Below are 16,216 nucleotides of genomic sequence, written 5' to 3'. Positions count from 1 at the left end.
AAAATTCCAAGAAAGTCCCAATAAACAAGAGAATTTGATTTGCTTATTTCTACCAAACCTTTACAGAACACTGTAAACTATAGGTTCCCAACCTTTTTTTTAAATCAGAGCCCACTTTTTCAGTGAATGATTCGATAGCGCCCACCTTAGGTAAACTATATTGTACATACTATAAATTGAAAAACAAGGACATATTTTTAAAATTATTTTATTAGAAGATAATAACAATATTGATGTATTGCTCACAGTATGATTTTTAAAAAATGTTATTTAAAAAAAATGAATATTATTAGTGAGAGCTGAGCTTGATGCGATGAAACTGCCATCCAGCCTTCCTCTCTCCCCACTTCCCTTCAGCGTCTGCTTCCCCCTCTCTCCCCTTCAGCATCTGTTACCCTTCCCCCACTTCCCTTCAGCGTCTGTTACCCTTCCCCCCTCTCCCTCCACTTCCCTTCAGCACCGCTCAACCTCTTCCCTTCACTGGGCCACCTTTCTCCCTTCCCCTCATCTTTGCGGGTGAGATGACTGGATGCAGCAATGTTCTCACCAAGTCCCGTGCGACTACCCTAAAGCTTCTCTGAAGCACTTCCTGTTTTCACTTGGGCGGCTTGCGTCAGAGAAGCTTTGGGGCAGTTGCGTGGGACATGGTGAGAACATTGCCATGGCGGCAAAAGTTGAAGAATCAAAAGAAAGACTACAGTGCTGCCATCAGTGGCCACTGGATTCGCCAATTGCTCAAGGAGGCGGCAGCTGGTCCTCACCGCCCCCTCAATATGACATGGACACAAAATGCCCCCCTTAGACTTCTCAGCATCCACTGGTGGGCAGTAGCACCCCCCCCCCCCCCGGTTGGGAACCACTGCTGTAAGCCATTTTGTCCATCAACAATTATTAGCTAAGTAGACCTAGGAATACTGTTGTTCATCCTTGAGAGGGAACTGCATGAAATTGATGCATATTTTGTAATCAGCTTGGTAATTCCTAGTGACCTACAGTAGGCTAGCCACTGTCAGAGACAGAATGCTTCCCAGATAAACTGAGGTTCCAGAGGACGTATTCCAGGAATTCGCTTGCCAACAGCAGCTGGATTTTGCAAATCTCTTTAAGTTCTGTGGCCAACTGAGATTTGAATTTAGCTTTTGCTTTTCTCAGTCATTCAAGGTTAAGTTCCATTCAGGTACAGTAGGTATTTTCCTGTCCTTGGAAGGATTGCAATCTAGGTTGTACCTAATACAATGCAGGGTTATGCAACATGCACAAGATCACAAGGAGCAACAGTGAGATCTGAAACCTGGCTTCCCTGGTTCTTAACCTGCTGCTCTAACCATTAAGCTACTCTTCTGCTCCAACTGGAGTGAACCCACTTCTGTAAAAGTGAGGACCTCTAAAAATAGGTCAAACTCTCTGCATGCTAGAAAGTAAACATTCTCTGACATCTCCCATTTATTGTGGATCCTCTTACATTTTCATCTTTGCCATCTAGTGTCACTTGTCTGAATGTGAGCCCCCAACCATCAAGTATATGCAAGTGAAACACAAGGGCATGACCAGCAGTGCACATCCAGGCTGATTATGTCCTACACACAAACAAAATATAAAGTCTTTTGACAACTGGGATGTTGTAATCTCTGTTTCACCACCATTAGATCTATGAGAGGCTTGGGATTCCATGGTGAGTCAGTCAAGCACCAGATCCGTCTCATTCAAAGACACAGAAAGAAGGAAGGCGGAAGCATGGAAGCTGCTCCCCCTCCTGATGTAATGCTTTCAACTCCTAAATCCCACTCACTGTAAGATACCTATGTCCATCCTATCATTTTCTCTAGGAGAAATTCCCCAACCCCTATATGCCCTGTATGTCCAAATTAGTTTGTAAACTCTCCTGAACAGGGTCCATCTATTGCATATTAAATGTACAGCGCCTTTCAGCACTATAAAAATGATAAATAGTACAGGTGGTAGTACTGTAGAAGACATACTACTCTGGAAGACCTCAGATGAGGGCTTCCTACGCCTGTCCTGGGGAACTACAGCCAGTTAGGTTGCAAGGTGCACACTGAAGGCTCAGTAAATAGAAATTAATCTCACTGTAGAGAGATCCTGAAAATCTGGGTGCTTGTGAGATCCCTAGGAAAGGTTTTGGAAACCCTACCTGCATCTGCCAGTTCAACCTTCTGAGAAAGAAAGATATAAACCTGCATTTGTTCCTGGTTGTGTCCCCCCTGCCACGCTCCATTATCAGAGGACCTCTCGGAGCAAATATTTGTTTATGACATGGGAACAAGTGTTGCACTCTGAAAGCCCCTGGCATAATTACTGGATATTGTCTCCTGCACACCAGATTGGCTGTTGAGGAAGCAATATTCATAGGCTTCATGGAAAGTGGGGAAAAGGATATTGTGGCCATTCCTTAAGAGTTACACCTAATGGCCAGATTTAGAGCCCATGATACAAGGTTCTGGTAGGTGCCCAAGTGCAAGGCTGTTGCCAATGAAGCCTGAAGGCACCATCTCCCAACAAATTAGGCCCCCAAAGGCAACCGAAGACAGGAAGAATTCAGGCATGAGTTTTAAAAGTGGCCTGAAAGAGAGAAAGTTTCAGATTGGATTTGAGTCTTGGGCATGTTTAAGAAGGCTATTTGCAGGTACTGTATTCAGCACGGCAAGGTCAAAACCCAACCATGGAGATTTGGCAGTAAAGGACGAGATAATCCAGACAGTCGCACTATTTTCCTCAAAAGGGAAGACTTGCAAACACACCCATATGTTAAAGAAAAGCAACAGGTCATCTGAGTGTCCCAAAAAGTTTATTTAAGTTTATTTTAAATATTTAATATGATCACAATATCCAAATCCACTGCGATTTACAAAGATTAAAAATAGAAAAAAATAAAAAATCCAACAAACAGGACATAAAAAACAGTTCTGACAAAAAAATGCAATTGAGGGGGAGGGGGCTAAAAAAAAAAATTGGATTAAATACAATTCCAAAATAAAAGAAAGAGGGTGGGAAAGGAGACAAAAGGTTAGGGAACGTTACCCACTTAATTTCTACTTAACAGTGTTCCTTGTCCAGATAAATTCCAGCATGAGGTCATATGATTTTAAATGTTATTAATATTGAGAAAACGGTGACATTTTATTACAGAAAGAAGGGGGGGGGGGGTGCATGAGACTTACATACAAAGTCCTGAACTGTGTGTGTACAGGAATTTATGGTGTATATTTTTGCTCTGAAAGGCGGATTATTTTTCCGATGTCCGGTACACAAGTATCCTAAATAGAGCCATTATATTCCCAGAAACTATTCAGGGTTAGTCTAGTTCAGAGCCAATTACAGTTGCTATTTATATTTCGGGTTGTTGTTTTTTTTTTAATCTAGCTCTGTTGTCTTCAGATAAAACTGATTTATATCAAACAAAAAGTCCTCATCTGGAATTCCCAGCTGAGGAACGGAGGGGTGAATCTCGGCGCGATTGCATAAACAGATGCGCCCCTCGCTCTTTCCTCGCATTGTTATCTATTTTTATCAGCCGCGAGCGCGAGGAACTTTTTCTCTCGCGCTCCACAGATTTCTCACGTCCCGAGGAAGAGCCCCCGCCTCGAGCCGGGCCCTGGGAGAGAGGCGCGAGGGCAGCGCGTGCGTCACTGTCCCCCGGCCGAGCCCGGGCCTGGCGCGAGCCGAGACAAGAGCCCGCGGCTGCGTTCCTCCCCGGGGACACGAGCGCTGCTCGGCCCAGCGCGCTACATTACAGGCGGCAAGGTGAGGGCGGCAGCTGGCAAGAGCGGGACCACGCGGGTTGGGGGGGGGGGGGGGTTTGGCTCAGTCTGTGGCGAGGGAGGAGAAAGGGAACCATGGAAGAAGTTGGTCCTTTCGTCCATGCCGAGTTCTGGGAGGAAAGGACGGAGGGTCTCGGTTCGGGGATGCTGAGGCTAGAGGGGTGCGGTCGTTTCCGTGTACGGGATAGAGGGACTCCGTCGCGTGCATGGGGGGGGGGGGGTGGGGGGGAGTATGGAGGGGCTTGTCCCATCCCTATGCCGTTTATTGCAGGCAGGCATAAGGGAACTCGTCCCGTTAACTGCAGGTACGGATGAAGAGGTTCGTCCCGTCTGTGGAAAGAGACTGGACTCGGCCGGGAAGGGGGGAGGGGGGAGGATAGACGAGATGCTGGTCGGAGCGGGGATACAGACTTCTTGGCCCCGAGCATGCGCTCGTGAAAAGCACTTTTGTTTTCCTTTTGGGAGGGGGTGGCAGACTCACACGATTCATTCATTGGACAACGAATGGTCCATAGATACTACCAGCCCGGCGTACTAGAGGTACCATGATACACGCTATACGGGACAAGGGAAGAGAGCTGTTCTTCCAGGGTTGGGGGTTTGTTATTGGTTTTTTTTTTTTTTTTTAAGAGAATTGAACAGAAACATCTAAGGTACACGGGCTATGCAACTGTGCTGTTTTTAAAGGTTATTCGGAGGGAATTTGGTAAAGGTTTTTTTTTGTTGTTTTTTTACCGTAACTTATAAAGCATGTTTTGCATGTGAAACAGGCTTTTATACAAGTATGCACGTAAAAAGGTAGGCACATTTAAGACAATGTTTATTGGGTGTGTGTACTGTTGGGAAGCCTTAGGGTGGAGCTGCGGTTGTACATGTGTGTTTTATTTATTATTATTATTATTTTTTTTTTTTAAAGAAAAGAAAAAGGCTGTAATAATAAAGAGGGTATACACAAAATTGGGAAAAAATATATACCCCTACCCTCATGCTTTTGAAAATTCTATTTAGATCAGCAATAAAACGCACACTTCCACTTCCGATCCTGTCCCTTGAAAGTTGATCTGCAAAAAACACACAGCCCGACTTCTATCCAAGCTCCCACCCTAATCAGCAAAAAACGACGGGCCTGTCACCCTCTCACACCCCTCTTATCTTTGAAGTTCAAGGCCTCCTGATAGGTAGAGTCAGAGACATTGGCATATAAGGCTGTTAGCTCCATATAAGGCTGTTAGCTCAAGCCTTTAGGGTATTACCCATGTCTCTTCTATTAATTTTAGGTTTTAAAAACACACTAGGGCTTATTTTCAGGGGATATATTATTTTGCTCATGTACAGTGGCCATCTCTCCTTTCCTCCTCTCCACCCCAATTCTTCCTCTTTCCTTTCTCTCCCCCCACCTGTGCAGCATCTTTCCTCCCCTCTCACCCATCCCCTTGTAGTCACTGGGATCCTGACAACACAGACCTTCACAACAATCCAGGGAGTTTTCCCATATTGTATATCTTCCCACTGCCAACTTGCTTTACTCCAATCATCGCAGGTACAGTCCTCAGCCAGATACCACATACCAAACCATAGTCCAAATCCCTAAAATTTCAAGTTCTGAACTCACCTATTCGGTCTTACCATAGTACAATGACCGAGACTCTCTCCTCTCGAGCAGCATCTTTCCATCCCCCACCACGTAGTCGAACCCCCGCTGACCTTCCCATCTTTTTATCTCTCCCTCCCATCCGAACCCCACCGACCCTCCCACCGCGAGACCAGTGATATGCCTCCCTCCTAATAGCAGCGTCAGCAGCACTCTAAACAGGCTGCTTTGCGGCTTTCTCCGGCCAGGGCCTTCCCTGTGCCGCGTTGCTGACGACAACATTAGTGATGCAGCAGAGGGAATCACCGTCAGGAGAAGACTCTCCTCCCCCAAAAAACCAGGGCTTGATATTCAAATAAGTTTAACTGGGCAGGAGCCACTATTTAGCAGCATTTAGGGCTCCCTTTACCAAACGGTGCTAGAGGTTTTTAGTGTAGGCTGGTGAGGTAAATACTCTGATGCTCACAGAATTCCTGTGAGTGCAGGAGCATTTACCTCGCCTGCCCGCGCTAAACAACCTCTAGTGCCATTTAGTAAAATCCAGCATTAACCAGATAGTGCCACTGAATATCTCTGCTAACCAAGCATTCCCTTACCAGTTAGGCTAGGGGCAGTCTGTGGGTGAAGCCAGCACTTAGTCAGTTAGAGGCGATAGTCTAATCCAGGGGTGTCAAAGTCCCTCCTCGAGGGCCGGAATCCAGTCGGGTTTTCTGGATTTCCCCAATGAATATGCATTGAAAGCAGTGCATGCAAATAGATCTCATGCAGATTCATTGGGGAAATCCTGAAAACCCGACTGGATTCTGGCCCTTGAGGACCGACTTTGACACCTGTGGTCTAATCTGCTTACCTGTGAAGCAAGCTCATAAAGTTAAGACAGGAAAAAGGCTGTCCTAACTGTTATGTGCTGTTAACCAGTAACCAGTCTGAATATTGGCCAATGCCTGGTTAACTTCCGGGTCAGCAGACATACCTTGATATTAGTATGGGGAGCTTGCATATGCCTCAGCATTGAATATCTGAGCTTAGTTCATACATAGTTCACACTTGTCTTCTTTTACCATCTAGTTTACACTTCCCCCTCCGTATTCAGCCAGGTACCACATACCAAACCATAGTCCAAATCCCTAAAATTTCAAGTCTTCAACTCACCTATTTGGTCTTACCATAGTTACAATGACCGAGACTCTCTCCTTTCGAGGAGCATCTTTCCATCCCCCACCATGTAGCCGAACCCCCGCTGACCTTCCCATCTTTTTATCTCTCCCTCTCATCCGAACCCCACTGCCCCACTTGGGGCAGAGCCGGCCCACGAATATTAAAAAAACGTGAATAATATTCAGGCCAGTTCTGCCCCTAACCCTCGCTTCCCCTGGCTATTTTAAGCCCTCCCTTAAGCCTTACCTGGTGGTCTAGCGGGTTTTCGGGGCAGAAGCAATCTTCCTACGCTCGTGCCTTGTGCAGATTGCTCACAGGAAATGTCTGCCTTGAGCTCCCATAGTCTCTAGAGCCATTTCCTGTGAGCGATCTGCATGGGACAGGAGCATGGGAAGATCGATCCTGCCCCGAAAACCCGCTAGACCACCACGTAAGGCTTAAAGGGGGGGTGGGGGGGCTTACAGGGCTTAACATAGCCTGAAAAATGAAAATGTATTTTTTGATCTAAAACCGCGAATAAGCGAATCCATAGATACAGAATTCGCGAATACGGAAGGGGAAATGTATTTACCAGAAAGAGTGGCCATCATAATTAAAAAAACAAAAACGACACAACATGTACCTTATAGAGCCTACTCTGAGCAACACCAAATTACCAAAATGGCTATGTGTATCACCAAGACACACATTATATATACATAGTAACATAGTAAATGATGGCAGATAAAGACCCGAGTGGTCCATGAACCTTTTTAAATATCTGTGTGAAGACCAATTCAGGGGTACCTTTTACTAAAGGATATTAAGCCCTTGCATGACTCCTGTTAATGGGCTTTGTGGTAGTTTGCCTGTATTCCGTGCGTGAAACCATATGTTCATTAATTTTTCACTTGGGGCGAAGCCAGGACAGAGAGTGGGCATGGAAGTGTTAGCCAGCTAGCAGGTTATACTAATCGCACATGAACTGGCTACACACTGTTAATGCAGGAGCAAATAGGCCCTGATTCTATAAATGATGCCTAATGGTAGGCACCTAGATTGAAACACCTATCAAGTTAGGCGCCTAAGTTAATTTTTTTTAAAAAATTGGTTCAATTGGCACTGTTAATTGAACAATGTCATAAAAAAAATTTTTTTCCAGTAGATGCCTAACTCGATAGACACCATGTAGGCATCTACACCGAGGTTCCTACCCAGAAAGTTCACGAGAACTGGGAGAGCCATTCACAGAGCAGCGCGGGACAAGGCAGGAAGCGAGAAACTTGCACCTGCCTGCTTGCTGCACTGCCGGTGCTGCTCGGGGACAGAAAGTAGGAGAGAAGGGCAGGATGCTGAAAGCGCCATTCACAGAGCAGCAAGGCAGGAAGTGAAAAACTCGTGCCTGCCATTTTGCTGCTCCAACTCTGCTGCTGCCTAGGGAGAAAACCGGATGGAAGGGCAGGAGGCTGAAAGCTCTTGCCCTTCAGCGCTGGACTGCCAGAGGAGTTAAGGTAAGGGGAGACCTGCCTGCCTCTGAGTGGGGGGCCCTGTCGGGGGGGGGGGGGGGGCCCTGCCTGCCTGTCACTAGGCTGCTAGGCCTGTCTGACTGCCACTAGGCCACTAGGCCTGCCTGCCCTGTCCCGGCCTAGCACTAGACCACCAGAGGGGGGACAGGGTACAGAGCCTGGCAGGGATAATTTGGTTCAGAATGTTTTTGTTCTTGTTTTCCTTCTCTAATTCTTGGGTTTGTCTTATGGTCAGATGTGTCTTATGGAGCGAAAAATATGGTAATTCCCCTATCCTGGAACTCTCTGAGATCTGATTTACCAGATCTATCCAAAAGCTTAAATTATCTTTCCCCTCGTTAAAAGGCGTTATCTATATCGGAAAATTAGGAAAATATATCTACTTTAAAATTACTGAGCTTTGTAATAACTTTCCTGTCCAGCTGCATAATTTGGGCTCTTTTCAATTATTTCAAAAACATCTGAAAACGTGGCTATTTTCAAAAATGTAATTTCCGCTGCTGTCTATATATCCACTAATTCTTATTATATTTTCCTTTCTTAAACTCTTGTAAACCATGTCGAGCTCTATCCTTACAGAGAAGATGTGGTATATAAGCTTAAGGTTTAGTTTATATTATAAACAAGGGAGGTCGATATTCAGCTGGAAACACTCAGCAATTTGCTAATTGCCTCCAGCATTATGCCTGGAAATTCAATGTGGGCCATGTCTGGGCTCTGGCAGCTGGCTATACCATAGCCAGTGAAGTGCAATATTCTGACTTAACCATCTGTGGGGCACTACATAAACATAAAACTTACTTCTTACTTTATGTGATGACCTTGGCTGGTTAATGCCCCCCAAATAGTTGGCTTTGCTTAAGCGCCAACCAGTCATTTTCAGCAGGTGGATGCCTGGGAATGCACTCCCGAGGAGAGGAAAACAGTGACAAAGTTCAAAAAAGCGTGGGATGAACACAGAGGATCTTGAATCAGAAAAGATTAAGGCCACTACTGGGGAGACTTGCATGGTCTATGTCCATATATGGTCGTTTGGTTGAGGATGGGCTGGGGAGGGCTTCAATGGCTGGGATGGTTCTTTAGATGGAATGGAGTGAGCTTTGAAGGAAACTTCAGTATATAGAACCTAAGCTGGGCAGAGCTTTAGATTCTGACCCAACAATAGCTAAGAAGAAGGAAAATGTAAATTAAATTAGTAATTTAAAGAGTGGGTAAGGTTGGGCAGACTTGATGGACCATTTGGGTCTTTATCTGCCATCATCTACTATGTTACTATGGTTTTTTGGGGCTGGTTAAATTGCTTTGAATAACTACCACAAGCTGTGTAAGAATACAGTCTTGTGAAAAAATGAGGACACACCATGAAATATTCAGTTCTTTCTTAAGAAATGTTCACATATCGATGTCAAATCTCTTTTTTATTTATCTCTGAAAAAGAAAGTGATGCAATTGCAGGTAAACAAAAAAAATTTTCCTTGATTTACTCATGAAACAAAAGATAGCCTCAAAAATGTATATTCTAACTGAGAAATAAATTAGGACATCCAACACTCTAATAGCTAGTGTTACCCCCTTTGGCTGAAATAACTGCAGTGAGATGCTTCCTGTAGCTATTTTACCAGTCTTTAACATCGGTCTGAGGAAAGTTTGGCCCACTCCTCAGTGCAGAATTCTTTCATCTGTGAGATGATTGAGGGGTTTCTTCCATGTAGAGCCCATTTCAAATCACCCCACAGCCTCTCAATGGGATTAAGATCAGGGCTTTGACTCGGCCACTCCAGGACTCTCCATTGCTTAGTTTTGAGCCAGTCCTTGGTGGATTTACTAGCATGTTTTGGATCATTGTTGTGTTGCAGGGTCCAGTTCCGCTTCAGTTTTAATTTTCTTACAGATGGTCTCACATGTTCCTCAAGCACCCTCTGATACATGGTAGAATTCATGGAGAATTCTATGATGATGAGCTGGCCAGGTCCTGCTTCAGCAAAGCATCCGCAATCCATGACACTTCTACCTCCATGCTTCACAGCTGGTATGAGGTTCTTTTCCTGGAATGCTGTATTTGGTGTATGCCAAACATGTCCTCTTTTTCTGGTATCCAAATAATTCAATTTTAGACTCATCTGTCCATAGAACACTATTTCAGAAGTCCTGGTGTTTGTCTACATTCTCTCTGGCAAATTTCAGTCTGGTCTTGATGTTTCTTTTAGAGAGCAAAGGTTCCCTCCTTGCACATCTCCCATGCAAGTTAAATTTGTGCAGTCTCTTTCTGATTGGAGAGGCATGCACTTTCACATCATCAGATCATTAATGTACTACTAATATGACTATGTGTTCCCTTATAATCTGTTTTTAACTGTACATCGCTTAGAATGTTTTAAATAGGCGATTCATCAAAAATAAAGTGAACTTGAACTTGAACTTGAACATCAGTAGCAAGAGCCTGCTGTAGGCCCCGTGATGACATTTTAGGGTTTTTGGAGACTTCTTTTAGCATCTTGTGGTCTGCTCTGGTTTGGTAAAATTATGCTAAAAGTTCCATCTTACTATAATTTTAGAAAATTACTAAAAACAGCTATTTGATAAATTTGTAACAAGTGTTCTAATGTTAATACTTTTAATCTACAGGTATTATGTTGCTGTGAACCGCCTAGAACCTTTTACTGGTCTGGCGGTATACAAGAAATAAATTATTATTATGCTCTGGGAATCAACTTGCTTTGACAGCCAGACTTTGGCATTTGGCAGTTATTTGGAAAGTCCTGCACTTGTACATTATTTTCCAGACTGTGGAATGGTTAATGTCAAATTCTTTCGAGATCTTTTAAAATCCCTTACCTAACTTATAAGCCGCTGTACCGGGCCATGGTGTGCCCTCACCTGGAGTACTGCGTCCAGCACTGGTCGCCATACATAAAGAAAGACAAGGTACTACTCGAAAAGGTCCAGAGAAGAGCAACTACAATGGTTAAGGGGCTGGAGGAGTTGCCATACAGCAAAAGATTACAGATACTCGGCCTCTTCTCCCTCGAAAAGAGGAGATTGAGAGGGGACATGATTGAAACATTCAAGGTACTGAAAGGAATAGACTTAGTAGATAAAAACAGGTTATTCACCCTCTCCAAGGTAGGGAGAACAAGACAGAACTCTCTAAAATTGAAAGGGGATAGATTCCGTACGAACGTAAGGAAGCTCCTTCTTCACCCAGAGAGTAGTAGAAAACTTCTTTCTGAAGGCCTTAGACAGCTCTTTTGATCTCACCATGGTGTTCACTCTCACTGCAGCAGTCATGAGCACACCAAACTAAATGTCTGATGTTTAAGAAGGGCAAACCTCCTTCAAAATGCTGAATAACGATGTTCTAATCATGTGCTCTTGACGTGATACACCTGTGTGGGATTTGAGCCACTTTAATTGGGAGGATATGTGGGGATGTCCTAATTTATTCCTCAGTTAGAATACACATTTTTGAGGCTACCTTTTGTTTCATGAGTAAATCAAGAAAAATACTTGTTGTTTACCTGCAATTATATCACTTTCTTTTCTAGAATAAATTAAAAAAAAGCTTTGACATCGATATGTGAACATTTCTTAAGAAATAATTGAATATTTCATGGGATGTCCTAATTTTTTCACATGGCTTTATATCTTTTGAGAGGTTTAAAGAAGTGATGAAGGCATTTGTAAGGGTTGGTCCTTTCATTAGGGTAGAGTTTAGAATCAAGGCGGGTGTCAAAGGCTGCAGGGTGGCAGGTTTGTATGTGGAGGGGGGGGGAACAGAGACTGGGAGGGACTGAGCACCAGTACCATCACACCTCCTGTGACGGCGTGCTGCACTGCCAAACACCCTGTTGGTCCTCTCTGCACCCAGTGTGCTGTTACACTAGACTGGAACCAACAGGGACTGTGACTAGAATTCTAAGTTTTTAAAAGTCGATGGTGGGAGGTAGAGGCACTCAAATGTAACACCACTCCAGGGAAAACTGCGTTCAGGGCTGCCAAAAGCAAAGTGTTTCTCTTGTGTCTGCGGGGGAGATGATGTTTGGCTGGTGGCTGCCTGCTACCAGAGAGAAATGCTGGGGTGTAGGTTTCCATTATACACAAATTATAACTATTTTTCCCACACTCCTCTTCTGATCACTGCAGAGAACCTAATTTTCCATTGCCAGAGCATCCCCCCCCCCCCCTCCCTTCCACAAAACAGAGAAGCAGCAGACTGGGAGGGAATGAATGTCCCTGCTCCTAGCTCTGCAATGTTACTTCCTCTTCTGCCAGTGCCATTCTAAATAGCATTGCAGTAATGTAGCTGAGATACATGCGCAACTAAATTAACTAAAGAGCTAATTAGCATCAATAATTGGGTGCTATCCAATTGGTATTAATTGGCAACAATTTGGATTTGTACACTCATTTTGCTAAGTGTTATTCTATACAGATCTGTGTTCGGATCTTATAGTGTGCAATTCAAAAGAGAGGGTGGCCATGGAAAGGGCATGGATGGGTCAGGGGTATTCACCAAAGATGTACACAGTATTACGGAATACTGGGATCTACGCCTAATTTACGCATCGGGATTCATACCAGACATCAGTTGGTGTAAAATCTCATGCCCGATTTTTGGAGTGGAAATCGGCTCTATGCGCTGTTTTATAAAGGTTGAAGATTTTTTTTCAGCACCCAAATTTGAGTGCCATTTGCTGAATCTAATTGAATATGCAAACCACTTGATTGTAACCATAGAAAGATGGTATATCAAATCCCATCCCCTTTTCCTAGCAATGATTTTGTGTGCATTGTCACCTGTCGGGGTCTCGGTAAGGTTAAGAAGACCCCCGGTAGAGGGTAGCACACTCCCGACGCGGCTCCCAAAGGGGGAGACCTCACTGGTGTCTCACTATCTTGGGCTTTGCTAAAAATAAAGCACCGTGAGTCAAGTTGAACCAAACATAATGTGTAAAGTTTAATTAGGCACTTAACACACAAAACTATAAATCATATCAGATATTATTATAGTCCAAGTTTCCTTTCTTCCCAAACAAGGGCAAAAAGAAAGAAAACAGAAAATAAAAAGACTTTTAACTTTCACCCAGTCCAGTGAAAGCACAGCAAGCTTTCTATCAGGTATAATTCCAGTCCAGGTTTTAGGGCTTGCTCTACCTGGTCACACAGTCTCTGAAAAAACATAGCATAATTAGTCTCTTAAGAAATTATCCAGCCTTGAGCTGGAGTCCTGGGCTTACCAATCAACACAGTCCAGTTTCTTCACCAGGTATTTACATTCTTGGATATAAAACTTTAAGCAGGAACAAAAGACAAAACTGAAGCCTTACTGCAGGCTCCTATACTTCCAGCCCTGATTAGCTCACAGTCCTTTGGTTCCTCTTGAGCTTCTGCACAGCTGCAGTGTAGCAAGACAATCAAGCTGGTGCAGCACTGCTCTAAGCTTGTTTTTACAGCACAAACAATCAAAATTAGTTCTTCCAAAACTCCTCTCCACTATTATTCCTGTACAGCCTCGTACCTGCAGTGTTTAGTGGAAAGTTGCCAAGCCCACATCCATGGCTTCTTCCATAACGGTCTCTGGCATACACCCTTCATCCAGGTCCATGCTTTCTGGTGTATCCAGCTGCTCTGCTGGTTCCTGAGGCATTGAAGCCTCACACTCCATTGGCTCTGGAGTGAGGTCTGGCCTTTGCCTGGCCCGGAGAACTCTCTCTGCCAGACTCTCTTGGGCAGCCTCCTTTAATGCTCTGGAGAGCTGCTTAAAAGGCTTAGGGCCACGCCCTACACTGGGTGTTTGTGTGCCTAGCTTGTGTGTTCTTGGGCTCCCCCTCAGGCTACAGGGCAGAATATCACTGGGAGCTTGATTAAACCTCTTAGTATGGCTGGAGGTTTTTCTGGGCCGTGAAGTTAACCTATACTCTGGGTACTGCTCTAGGTTGGAAGGCTCAGGATAGGCAGCTGGGCTTTCAGGATCTTCTTCCTGGTCCTTCTCAGGGAGAGTCTGGTCTCGAGTAAGAGACTGAGACCGGGGTTTCACTCTGACATGACCGTCTCGGGGAGCGGAAATGTCACAGCATACATCCCCAATCTTGCTGTGAGCATTTACACCAGTCTGTAGCTGGCATAAGTGCTTTTATGTAAAAACATATGCACATGTTTAACTAGTTACACTAGTTCAGTGGTTCCCAAACCTGATCCCAGAGGCACCACAGCCATTCAGGATGTCCACGAGAGAGAGATCTGCATGCACTGCTTCCACTGCAGACAAATCTCTCTTATGAATATTCAACCTGACTGGCTGAGGTGCCTCTTGGACCAGGTTTGAGAACCACTACACTGGTTATTCTATTTAAAAAAAAAGCTGACACCTGTTTTTCTTAATAGAATAGACTCCAATGTAGTGTGTTCTTGACATCTAAAAATAGGCATCTGCTTATGGAATTACTCTCCATGTACTACTTTTACATGATATATGCATTTCCAGCGGGGAGAGGTATAGAATAAATTTAGAAGAATACACATCCTTCTGGGGTGAGAAGAATGCATATATGTATCCTTTTTTATTTCTATTTTTTTTTTTGCATGTTCATATACAAAATTATGCAACTGTCTCAGAGCAGGTATAAATCTAGGCCCAGATTCTCTAAAGGGCAACTAAAGATAGGCGCCTAACTTAATTGGCAAAATCCCCTTAATAGCTTCAATAATTGAAAAAAAGGTAGGTGCTTATTGCATGGCGTTTAGTGGCGCCGAATGCCTAAGTGGGCATTTTTATGGGTGGAGCATGACTTAGATGCCATTAAGCGTGATTCTTCAAAAACTTAGGCACCCGAAATGCAGGGCTGTGGAGTCGGTATATAAATCCTTCGATTCCGACTCTGACTCCTCAGTTTCTGGTACCCATGACTCCGACTCCTCTGTATTTAATATGCTAATGTATTTTCCACGTTGATTGAAGGAAGGCAACATACACGCCATTTAACTACAGAACTGGTTTAAATAAAAGACAAAAAAATGGAAACAATAAGGTTTTATTTATTGTTTTTAATCAAGTGGCTATAAAGTAGTAGCACAGCATGCATAAAAATCAGGAACAGGAACTTTACCAGTTTAAAACTATGAACCACATTTTTTGGTAGTTTTAAAACAAAAACAAAGCTTAACTAGGTGAACAAAAGCTGGAAAACCTAAAACAGTTTATATATTAAAATTGGAATATAGTTGTGGAGTAGAATGGCTGTTAAATGCAATCCAAAACTAACTCAATGTAGTGTTGTTCTAAGAAACAGAATTGCTTCTGCCAGATCCTCTTTCATAGAAGCTCTTAAATCTGACTTGATTATTTTTAGAGCTGAAAATAGTCTTTCAACACTGACTTGGGTGGGTGGCATTGCTGTTAACGGTTCTAGCCACATCACTAATAATCTCGGGATAAACAAGGATGGCTTCTTCTACAGTCAGTTTCGATGAGCGATCATACTTTTCTACTTCTTTTAATTCTTTAAAAATAACTCTCGCTGGAATCACTTTATTTTAACATTTTCTGGTCGTTTATTTTTCACGCATAGGCGATGTCGCTTTACTGAATTCAATATAAGAAAAGAAACTGAAAGTTTTATTCAAAAATAAGCAATGGTTCAGAAGTTACAGCTATTTTATGTGAAACGTAATTTCTCAAGCAACATTTAAAAAATTTGCCAGCTTTTCGGCGTAGATCAGCAAAAAATGTCCACAATGTGTTAATTATGACTATTGTTTGTGAAATGGGACATTTGAACTTGCTGTATTTTTTAAATTATAATTAATTATAATTTAAATTTATCAGGATGCGGAGTCGATACATTTTTATTGACTCCGACTCCAGGTACCCAAAATTGTCTCCGACTCCTCGACTCTGACTCCACAACCCTGATGAAATATAAGCCTTTAAAACCCTGGCCTACGTTTCTGCTGCCTAAGTTTTTACATAGGCGCCACTAAACACAATTCTATAAACGGCGCCTAAGCGTGATTGACACGTTAGGTGGTGTTTATTGAATCTGACCCTAGTATGCTTACTTCTGGGGCAATTTTACAAAGGCACAACATTCAATGTATTACAAAAATCTTTAAACCCTGCTTCTAAAAAGTACACTCCGATATTCATCAACGCAGGAGTTTGCTTTATGGATCTGCTTGTGTTT

At 43.5% G+C, this 16,216-nt stretch overlaps 1 protein-coding gene and 1 long non-coding RNA gene across 5 annotated transcripts in view; one reads left to right on the top strand and one right to left on the bottom strand.

Moving 5' to 3' along the window:
* Positions 1 to 13,697, bottom strand: part of LOC117346725 — a 37,451-nt gene extending 23,754 nt beyond the window's left edge. Inside the window, exon 1 of the long non-coding RNA XR_004536651.1 lies at positions 13,552 to 13,697. This is a non-coding gene — a long non-coding RNA (uncharacterized LOC117346725). The remainder of the gene's footprint in view (positions 1 to 13,551) is intronic.
* LRRC8C (leucine rich repeat containing 8 VRAC subunit C) overlaps positions 3,361 to 16,216 on the top strand; it is a 51,957-nt gene continuing 39,101 nt past the window's right edge. For 2 of the 4 annotated variants that reach the window (XM_033916775.1, XM_033916772.1), the window contains exon 1: positions 3,361 to 3,762. The gene's annotated coding sequence lies outside the window, so the exon portion shown is untranslated. Of the gene's footprint in view, positions 3,763 to 4,524; positions 4,578 to 9,642; positions 10,063 to 16,216 lie in introns of those variants that run through there. The other 2 variants (XM_033916773.1, XM_033916774.1) reach the window with 2 other exon arrangements.

Source organism: Geotrypetes seraphini, chromosome 12 (assembly GCF_902459505.1).
Source record: "Geotrypetes seraphini chromosome 12, aGeoSer1.1, whole genome shotgun sequence".
NCBI lineage: Eukaryota > Metazoa > Chordata > Amphibia > Gymnophiona > Dermophiidae > Geotrypetes > Geotrypetes seraphini.
The sequence above is the reverse complement of the archived record's forward strand: the minus strand, read 5'-3'. Positions and strand labels throughout refer to the sequence as shown.